We start from the raw sequence: 11,260 nt of genomic DNA, 5'->3' as shown, positions 1-11,260 counted from the left end.
TTGTGTAATGAGGCTGTAGAGGATGTAATTGAATTATTCCTCTCATTTCCAGGCAAGTCTATACTGTACATAGCCCCTGGTTGTTCTGCTTGAATTGATCTTCTTTTTTTAGGGACAATTATTTATTGCAGTACAATTTGTTGAAATGACTGATGTAGTAAATGACATTACTTCTATTCGCAGGTTGAATACTTGGGCCCCTTCAATGATTCTGAGAAGACAATTAGCAATAGGAAAAGAGCAGAGATGAATGAGAATGCATCGCTCGATTAATCATCCCTAATTGTGAGTGTTGTAATATTGTAGAAGCCTGACTAAACAGTGAGACTTTGGTGACTAGCAAGATTATGCTACAAAGTCCCTTGTCTGTGAATGATAGCTTTATCCATAATTGAAATGTTCAAATACCTAAAATATGAAATTATAATGTACTGACTCTGATTTCTGAGTCCTCACTACAAAACTAACTTATGTTGCTGATTGTCCATAGAAACACATATATTTTTATACAAAAAAAATGATAATAAATATGATTTATTTATGAAAGCCACTTTTTTTTTTTTTTAGAAATACCTGATCTTGCTGACGCATTGCTACTAAAACCTGTAGAATTTCACTGTTTTGGTTATCTTAATGGGAATCTGTCAGCACTTACCTGGGGTGCTGACAGTATGCTGTGGTTGGCAGTCCCCTTGTGAGCATGTTACCTTTTGGTAATGTGTCGGTGGAGTGGATTATTCCCAATCTCAGGTCTTCTATTATAATGAAGAGTCAAAGAGGAGTTGTGGCTAAATCAGTCAGTATCTGCCAACAGAGAACTGATCTGCAATCACATATAGTTGAATTTCCTAGCCTGTGTTGGAGCTGTGGTGTAAGGGTAAATCATCTGTCTAGAGAACACTAGCAGGTCTTTCTTTGGTTCAAATCCCCTGATAGAAATTAAGTATAGGTCTTTATTTTTCTTTTTTTCCTCATCATTGTATCAATTTTAACAGTGCAAAGAATTCCCTATCAGGTCCAATTTAGTTTAGAGTTTTTTTTAATACAATAATGAGAAAAAATAAATGTTTATTTTTCGCATGATTGTGTTAAAAAAACTAATTTTAAAACAAATTTGAACCTGATTGGAAATTATGTGCACTGCTGAAAATGATACAATAATGAGAAGAAAAAAGAATAAAGACCTGTATTTAATTTCCATCAGGGGATCTAAACCAAAGAAAGACCTGCAGGTCTTCTTTAGACAAATGATTTAGCCCTAGACCCCAGCTTCAACACGTTTTAGATCAGAGATTCAACAATTTTTGAGTGTTTAGACATAAACTGCCTACAGAGGACTGATCCACAATCAAAGACACTGGCTGACAGCTGAGCAAGCAGGAGTCCGGGCAACATTGATTATTCATGAAAAAGCAGGAGGAGGTGAGGCGTACCAGAGTGTCGCACGAATGCTGAGCCACAACTCTTCTTTGACTCTTTATTACAGTATGAGACCCGAGATTGTGCATAATCCACTCCACGGACAAATCACCAAAAGGTAACATGCTCACTAGAAGACTGACAACTACAAAACACTGTCAGCACCTTAGGTAGGGCCCGGGTGCTGACAGGTTCCCTTTTAAGAGGCACCATCACTACAATTAACTTGAATTCAATATAGATTTATTAAATAACTTTCTTAGTTTCCTCCAGAAAATCTCAAGAATTTTAGTTGTCTTCTTTCTGCGAGAAATTTTCTCAAAATAAGTGTGGGTGGGCTTGCAGACATGAACAAAGGAAGGAGACTTCCGTCATGCAGTGTAAGAGGGTGTAATATACAAGAAAAGGGAAAGCCCATTCCATTTGAGAATTGCTGGAAAGACTGCTGGGTATAGGAGGCTATTACTAGAACCAGGAGAGGCAGAATTTGAAAATGACCCATCTGCAAGGATGCAGGTAGTAAATGCTACAAGCCTACCACAGCATCCGGCATTCTGGGGATCTGGGGATCCCAGGACTCAGGGCCGGGACAAAGAGTAGGCTAGGGTAGGCGATGGCCTAGGGCGCCATCTGGTGGTAAATTACAGGGGGCGCAATTACAGTCTGTCAAAAAAGTTTTTATTACAGGCTCCTGTACTCCTGGTGGCTGCCGAGCGCTGCCCCTCCGCGCTCACATACCTTCAGCACCCTTACGTCCAGCTTCCACTCTCCCCCCCTCCCGGGCAGACAATGTAAAAATCCCCTCACCTGCAGCAGCATGATTTCTCTGCTCTGCCAGGTTGAAGCTGCTGCAGGCTCCGAGCTCCGCCTCCTCCCCTCCTGTGGGGCTCATATATCTTCTGTGAATAAGTATAGCACCAACCCCCACTGCCTCCCTTCCCTGCTCAGGCTCAGGCTGTAGTCCCGCGGTGGCAGACATCTGAGCTCCTCCTCCTCACTACTGATTGGCTCCGGACCTGTCACATGATGTCTGGAGATAAGGAGGAGAGAAGAGGAGTACAGTGAATAGTAATGCGGTAAGCTGCCTCCTGATCAGGTACTAGGGGCTGCAGCTACACTGAGGGACTATACTATTTTAGGGGGTGTATGGGTGACCCCTCATAATGTATGTACACTGTAGGGGCTATAGGGGTGTATGGAGACTGTACATTATGTGGGAGGGGGCAGCCAGGAGGGTATACCCTGAGGGAGCTATGCTATGGGGGGAGGGAGGCTACACTGTGGGGGCAGCCAGGAGGGTATACCCTGAGGGAGCTATGCTATGGGGGGGGGGGGGGGAGGCTACACTGTGGGGGCAGCCAGGAGGGTATACCCTGAGGGAGCTATGCTATGGGGGGGGGGAGGGGAGGCTACACTGTGGGGGCAGCCAAGAGGGTATACCCTGAGGGAGCTATGCTATGGGGGGGGGGGGGGAGGGGAGGCTACACTGTGGGGGCAGCCAGGAGGGTATACCCTGAGGGAGCTATGCTATGGGGGGGAGGCTACACTGTGGGGGCAGCCAGGAGGGTATACCCTGAGGGGGCTATGCTATGGGGGGGGAGGCTACACTGTGGGGGCAGCCAGGAGGGTATACCCTGAGGGAGCTATGCTATGGGGGGGGGGGGAGGCTACACTGTGGGGGCAGCCAGGAGGGTATACCCTGAGGGAGCTATGCTATGGGGGGGGGGGAGGGGAGGCTACACTGTGGGGGCAGCCAAGAGGGTATACCCTGAGGGAGCTATGCTATGGGGGGGGGGGGGGGGGAGGGGAGGCTACACGGTGGGGGCAGCCAGGAGGGTATACCCTGAGGGAGCTATGCTATGGGGGGGAGGCTACACTGTGGGGGCAGCCAGGAGGGTATACCCTGAGGGGGCTATGCTATGGGGGGGGAGGCTACACTGTGGGGGCAGCCAGGAGGGTATACCCTGAGGGGGCTATGCTATGGGGGGGAGGCTACACTGTGGGGGCAGCCGGGAGGGTATACCCTGAGGGGGCTATGCTATGGGGGGGGGGAGGCTACACTGTGGGGGCAGCCGGGAGGGTATACCCTGAGGGGGCTATGCTATGGGGGGGGGGGAGAATACACACTGTGAGGGGGTAGCCAGGAGGGTATACCCTGAGGGGGCTATAGTATGGGGGGGGGGGAGACTACACACTATGTGGGGGCAGCCAGGAGGGTATACCCTGAGGGGGCTATAGTATGGGGGGGGGGGAGACTACACACTATGTGGGGGCAGCCAGGAGGCTACACTGTGGGGGTTACACACACTATGTGAGGGGGTGTATGGAGATCTTCTGCAGAACACCTCATTCCCCCTCCGCCTGCTGCAGAGCGTCTCACCCCCTCTATCTGCTACAGAATCTCTCACTCTCTACTTTCTGCAGAGAATCTCACTCTCCTTTACCTTCACTACAACATCTCGCTCCTCTGTCTTCTGCAGAACATCTCACCCTCCTCCACCTGCTACAGAGCATCTCACACCTTTCTGCTGCAGAGCGTCTTACCCTCCTCCAACAACTGCTCTGCATCTTACCCCCTCTATCTTCTGCAGAACACCTCACTCCCCCTCCACCTGCTGCAAAACATCTAACCCCCTATATCTGCTGTACAGTATCTCCCCTTTCTATCTGCTGCAGAGCATCTAACAGTATACATGGTCCTGTTACAGTCAGGGGGTACAGTATACACGGTCCTGTTACAGTCAGGGGGTACAGTATACACGGTCCTGTTACAGTCAGGGGGTACAGTATACATGGTCCTGTTACATTCAGGGGGTACAGTATACATGGTCCTGTTACAGTCAGGGGGTACAGTATACACGGTCCTGTTACAGTCAGGGGGTACAGTATACACGGTCCTGTTACATTCAGGGGGTACAGTATACACGGTCTTGTTACAGTCAGGGGGTACAGTATACACGGTCCTGTTAGATTCAGGGGGTACAATATACATGGTCCTGTTACATTCAGAGGGTACAGTATACACGATCCTGTTACATTCAGGGGGTACAGTATACACAGTCCTGTTAGATTCAGGGGTACAGTATACATGGTCCTGTTACAGTCAGGGGGTACAGTATACACAGTCCTGTTAGATTCAGGGGTACAGTATACATGGTCCTGTTACAGTCAGGGGGTACAGTGTACATGGTCCTCTTAGATTCAGGGGTACAGTACTCATACTGGACTCTCCCATATAGTCTGCAGTGTGGTAATACTCTGCAGAGCCTGTGATGACCAGGTATCAGCCCCCACATACAGTATAGTCTCCTGGCTGTCCCCGCGTAGTGTACAGTCTACACAGGGGGGGGGGGGGGGGGTTGGCGCCATTTGCCTTCTCTGCCTAGGGCACCCAAAACTCCTTGTCCCGGCCCTGCCAGGACTACATATATAAAGACTCTGAAGTATGACTGATGCATGCATTACGTGATTTACTTGGTCCAATAGTGACAGCCGTGCATATATCATGTACCTCAGTATGTTTAATAAAGCAGACTAGATGAATACCCAGGGTAAGGGCACCACAGAATCACATGATTCAATTAGTAAACAACCCCACATGTGTAAAGCTATTACACTACTATATTTGAATACCTCTTGACTAGAAATGAGCGCAACTGGAGCACACTGGAGTTGTGACTGTACCTATGTTTTCTAGGACTCCCTAGGGCTGCATCCAACTGCTTCAACCATCGATAATCAAATGCTGAGACTTCCAGGTTCGAACAAACTCTAGCATGCTGGAGCTGAGCTTGGCTTTATTCTTGACTCCAAAGAGTAAGCCACTGCATTTATACCTCAGCTATGTAGAAAGGATAAATACAGAGCCTCCAAGTCAATACTAGCAAAGAAATGAATATTTTCAAGGGACAACCTTTTTAGTTTTTTTTTAAAGGGGTTATCCAGCGCTTCAAAAACATGGCCACTTTCTTCCAGAGACAGTCCCACTCTTGTCTCCAGCTTGGGCGGGGTTTTGCCGCTCAGTTCTATTGAAGTGAATGAAGCTTAATTGCAAACCGCACCTGAACTGAAGGCGAGTCGTGTTGTCTCTGAAAGAAAGTGGCCATGTTTTTGTAGTGCTGGATAACCCCTTTAAGGATATCTATTGTGTCACAATTTAGGATGGGTGTGATCTTGAGTATATTGGAGAATTTAGGATCAGGATTCAGGAACATCTAGGGCACATTAGGAAGAAGGGGAATACTCCGATGGCCAAGCAGTTAAAATTGTCTTTAAATTGTGGCAGGGGAGAATGTCGGACCTATAGCGAGGTAATTGGGACCAGTTATTACTGCAAAAGAAATATTAGAATAATATTAGTATTAGTATAATAATAGTATAAGGCTGAATGAACTGCTGAATCTTTCATGCTTTCTGTAAGAACCCATTCAGCATGGCAATATTTATCTTAGAACCACCTTGCACTTATGATGCTTTCAGCACCAATGTACTGTATAGTGACTCCACTGTCATTATGGCTTATCTGATAAAGAGCAAAATTAGCCTGTAATTGAATACTGTTTGTTAGAAATGAGATGCCTATGCTAACCACTAGCTCTCATCCACGCTATATTAAGCCCGCACTATGCAAAATCTTCTTTAGTATGTCTTAGAAATGATCACTGTAATGACATGGTATTTCCCTAGGTATTTATTCTTTACATTAGGGTTGTCTTGATACCAAGGAGACAGGTGCTCCCTCTTAGGCTGGGTTCACACTGAGCAAAACTAGGACAATTCCGCCGCAAAATGCCGTTAGCCGCCCTCTCATAATGTGAGTCTATGGGAGGCACGCGCTGCTGTTCTCACAGCGTCTCTCCATGCTGAAGAATGGACATGTTCATTCTTCAGCGGGAACAAAGCAGGAGCGCGCGCCTCCCATAGACTTCCATTATGAGAGGGAGGCTAACAGCATTTTCCGCCGCAGAATTCCGCTAGTTTTGCTCAGTGTGAACCCGGCCTTAACCCTTAGACGACCCTGGACGTAGGGTTACGTCATGGAAGTCTGTCCCCAGACGACCCATGACGTAACCTTACGTCCTGGGTGTTTTTCCCGCTATGAAGCGCGCTCCGGAGCGGAGCGCGCTTCATAGCAGGTGGGGGCCGGCTGCAATCAGCAGCCGGGACCTCACCGGTAATGACACGCTGCAGCGATCGCGCTGCCGCGTGTCATTAACCCCTTAAACGCCGCGGTCGCGCCGCGATCGCGGCGTTTAAGTGTAAGTGACAGGGGGAGTCCCCTGTCACTTACCGATCGGGACCCCCGCAGTGTGACTGCGGGGGTCCCGATCGTTGAAACGGACTGCCGGAGGTCTCTCACCTGCCTCCGTGCGGTCCGATCGGCGATCTGCTACACTGAGCCTGCACAGGCAGGCTCAATGAGCAGATCGCCGATAACACTGATCAATGCTATGTCTATGGCATAGCATTCATCAGTGTAGAAATCAAAGTACTGTATGTAAAAGTCCCTCAAAGGGACTTCAAAAGTGTAAAAAAAAAAAAGTTCAAAACACTATTACACTACCCCAAAGCCCCTCCCCCAATAAAAGTCTAAATCACCCCCCTTTCCCATTATATAAATAAAACATATAAAAATAAATAAATAGATAAACATATAATATACCGTAGCGTGCGTAATTGTCCGATCTATTAAAATATAACAAGCGTCATTGCGACCGGTAAACGGCGTACATGAAAAGAGGGGAAAAAGTGCGCAGATTACTGATTTTATGTTACATTATATATTTAAAAAAATCAATAAAAAGTGATCAAAACGTCCGATCTTCACAAATATGGTATTAATAAAAACTAGAGATCATGGCGGAAAAAATGACACCTCATACAGCCCCGTAGGTAAAAAAATAAAACCGTTATAAGCAATAGGCCCATTTTATTACATTTTATAGTCACAATAGGCCCATTTTATTAATATTTAATTGCCAAAAAAAAGGATTTCATAAAAAAAATACATATATAACATTAGAGAATCTGTGTAACCTGCATATGGTTGTGTTCGGACTGACCTATAGAATAATAGTGTCATGTCGCTGTTACCATATAGTGCATTACGTAGACACAGGAACCCCCCAAACGATACCATATTGCATTCTTATTTACGATTTCACCTATTTATATCTTCATAAATAATATATTTGGAATTCCATCATACATGTTATGGTAAAATGAATGACGCCATTACACAGTACAACTATTCCTGAAAAAAACAAGCACTTACATGGCTTGTAGATAGAAAACTGAGAGTGCTAGAGCTCTTAGAAGGGGAGGAGGGAAAAACGAAAGCACTAAGATCAAAATTTGCGCGGTCCACTGGGTCATTTTGGGCCTGGTCCTCAAAGGGTTAACCCCTTAAGGACAGAGCCTGAAATGGCCTTAAGGACCGGAGCAAATTTTATGAATTTGACCAGTGTCACTTTATTCATTAATAACTTCGGGATGCTTTTACCTATCCGGCTGATTCTGAGATTGTTTTCTCGTGACATATTGTACTTCACATTTCTTGTAAATTGGAGTCGATACTTATAACGAATCTTTATGAAAAAACCCAAAATAGCGTGAAAAATTGTGAAAAAATGCATTTTTCCAACTTTAAAACTTTTCTGCTTATACAGAAAATGGTTATACCACATAAATTATATATTAAATAGCATTAGCAACATGTCTACTTTATGTTGGCGGCATTTATTAAACTATATTTCATTTTTTTTAGACAATAGGAAGCTTAAAACATTAGCAGCAAATTTCCAAATTTTCAGTAAAATTTCAAAATCAGATATTTTTAGGGAACTGTTCAGGTTTAAAGTGTATTTGAGGGGACTGTGTGTTAGAAAGCCTCACGAAGCACCCCATTTCAGAAACTGCACCCCCTAAACTCTGCAAAAGCACATCCAGAAAGTTTTTTAACCCTTTAGGGGAGTCACAGAAATAAAAGCTAAGTGTGTAAGAAATTTGAAAATTTTAATTTTCTGTGCAGAGATTTTATTGTAATCCAATATTTTTCATAATTATAAACCTATTACCAGAGAAATGCACCCCAATATTGATTGCCCCATTTCTGCAGTTTATAGAAATACCCCATATGTGGCCCTATTGCGCTATTTGACGCAACCACAAGCCTCAGATATAAGGGAGCGCCTAGTGAATTTCAATGGCTCCGTTATTTTTGGTCATTTTTGACTGTACCACTTCAGGTTGGCAGAGGCTCTGGGGTGCCAAAACCTAAAAAACACCCCTAAAGGGACACCATTTAGAAAACTACACCCCTCAAGGAATGTAACAAGGGGTGCGGTGAGCATCTGGACCCCACAGGTGCTTCACAGATTTTCCAAACAATATGGCTTGAAAAAAGACTAAAGTATTTTTTACACTAAAATGTTGTTCTAGCCTTCAATTTTTCATTTTCACAAAGGGATAAAAGGAAAAAAAAAACACAAAACATGTAGCACAGTTTCTCCCGAGTACGGAAATACCCCACATGTGGACATAAAGTGCCAAGCGGGCGCAGGACGAGCCTCCAAAGGGAAGGAGCGCCAATTGGCTTTTGGAAGCTGGATTTCACTGGAATGGATTTCAAGGGCCATGTCGCATTTACAGAGCCCTCGTGCTGCCAAGACACTGGAAACCCCCCACAAGTGACCCCATTCTGGAAACTACACCCCTCAAGGAATCTAACAAGGGGTGCAGTGAGCATATGGACCCCACTGGTGACGGGCACAAATGTGGAAAAATGTGACGTGAAAGTGAAAATTTTCATTTTTTCACTTTCATGGCACAAATGTGCCCGTCATCCAGGGGTCCATATCCTCACTGCACCCCTTGTTAGATTCCTTGAGGGGTGTAGTTTCCAGAATGGGGTCACTTGTGGGGGGTTTACAGTGTTTTGGCAGCACAAGGGCTCTGTAAATGCGACATGGCGTTCATCATCCATTCTAGCCAAATCCAACCTCTAAAATCCAAATGGCGCTCCTTCCCTTCGGAGGCTTGCCCTGCACCCACATGGCGCTTTATGTCCACATGTGGGGTATTTACGGACTCGGGGGAAATTGCTCTACACATTTTGTGTGTTTTTTTCTCTTTTAACCCCTTGTGAAAATGATAAATTCAAGGCTAGACCAACATTATAGTGTAAAAAATTTTATATTTCATTTTCACGCCACATTGTTCCACATTTGTGCCCGTCACCAGTGGGGTCCATATGCTGACTACACCCCTTGTTACATTCCTTGAGGGGTGTAGTTTCCATAATAGGGTCACTTGTGGGGGGTTTAACTGTCTTGGCAACACAGGGGCCTTTTGAATGCAACATGGCCCCTCGAAATCCATTCCATCCAAATCCAGCCTTCAAAAACCAAATGGCGCACCTTCCCTTTGGAGGCTTACCCTGCACCCGCATGGCGCTTTATGTCCACATGTGGGGTATTTCCGTACTCAGGGGAAATTGCTCTACACATTGTGTTTTTTTTTATCTTTTAACCCCTTGTGAAAATGAAAAAATCAAGACAAGATCAATGATTTAGAGTAAAAATTTTAAAAAAATTACACTAAATGTTGGTCTAGCCTTGATTTTTTTCCATTTCCACAAGGGGTTAAAAAAGAAAATGAACACAAAACGTGTAGGGTAGTTTCCCCTGAGTACGAAAATACCCCACATGTGGACATAATTTGCCATATGGGCACAGGGCAAGTCACCAAAAGGACAGAGCGCCATTTAGAGGCTGGAATGGGGGATGGAGGCCATGTCGCAATTACAAAGCTCCTGTGCTGCCAGAACAGTAGAAACCCCCGACAAGTGACCCCATTCTGGAAACTACACCCCATAAGGAATCTAACAAGGGGTGCAGTGAGCATATGGACCCCACTAGTGATGGGCACATGTGTAGGACATGTGCCGTGAAAATAAAAAATACCATTTTTTTCATTTTCACGTCCCAAATGTGGCCGTCACCAGGGGGCCATATACCCGCTGCCCCACTTGTTAGATTCCTTATGGGGTGTAGTTTCCAGAATGGGGTCACTTGTGGGGGGTTTCTACTGTCCTGGCCGCACAGAGGCTTTGTAATTGCATCATGGCCTCCTCTAATGGGAATGGCAGCCATACCTATTTAGCTGGGGAAAAGGGACAATTCTAATTTATTTGGGGGTATTAGGCCAATTATTAGTTTATAAGGTTGGAAAATGACAGGTGTCCATCAAACTCAATCTGTGTTGATCCAGAGGAAGGCAAAAACCCCTCGTGAGGCAGACGACAGTAGCCTCATCACAGGGGAAAAATTCCTTCCCGACTCCATAATGGCGATCAGAATAATCCCTGGATCAACGTGACCCCTGAAATAGGAATAAGGGACAGAATTTAGATAATGTAGAACCCCAATGACGTGTGGTGCGCCTTGGAGCGATCCAGTATGCAGAGGCCGGGGGGATCAGGACAGGCGTCACACTGGAAAATGTTGTCCTTCCTGATCCCCCTGTTACCCCACACTCTGCACTTCTTCTGGGGTCTCCTGTTCTCCAGTGTGGGGGACGTCACCTGGAAAATGTTGTCCTGGTGCGATACGGGGTCCTTCATATCCAGAAGCGCTGGGTCCGCTCCATGGCTGCTAAATATTAGGGCTCTATTACTACTTCTGATATGTTCGGATCGTGCCGCAAGCTACAGTAGCTCGGGCAGCGAGGGACCGGAAGAGGGGGTGCTGGTATAAAGGTTATCCCCGTACGGGTGGTGGTGACCTTTATCCAGCAGTGGGAAGATCAGTTCCCGGACGATCTCCCCACTAACTCCGAGGAT

General features: G+C 45.8%; 1 long non-coding RNA gene across 1 annotated transcript in view; it reads left to right on the top strand.

Moving 5' to 3' along the window:
• The window catches only part of LOC138792686 (uncharacterized), a 63,661-nt gene that overhangs the window by 926 nt on the left and 51,475 nt on the right, over positions 1-11,260 (top strand). Inside the window, exon 2 of the long non-coding RNA XR_011363174.1 lies at positions 184-285. This is a non-coding gene — a long non-coding RNA (uncharacterized lncRNA). The remainder of the gene's footprint in view (positions 1-183; positions 286-11,260) is intronic.

Source organism: Dendropsophus ebraccatus, chromosome 5 (assembly GCF_027789765.1).
Source record: "Dendropsophus ebraccatus isolate aDenEbr1 chromosome 5, aDenEbr1.pat, whole genome shotgun sequence".
NCBI classification, from domain to species: Eukaryota; Metazoa; Chordata; class Amphibia; order Anura; family Hylidae; genus Dendropsophus; species Dendropsophus ebraccatus.
This window is presented reverse-complemented; position numbering and strand designations above follow the sequence as displayed.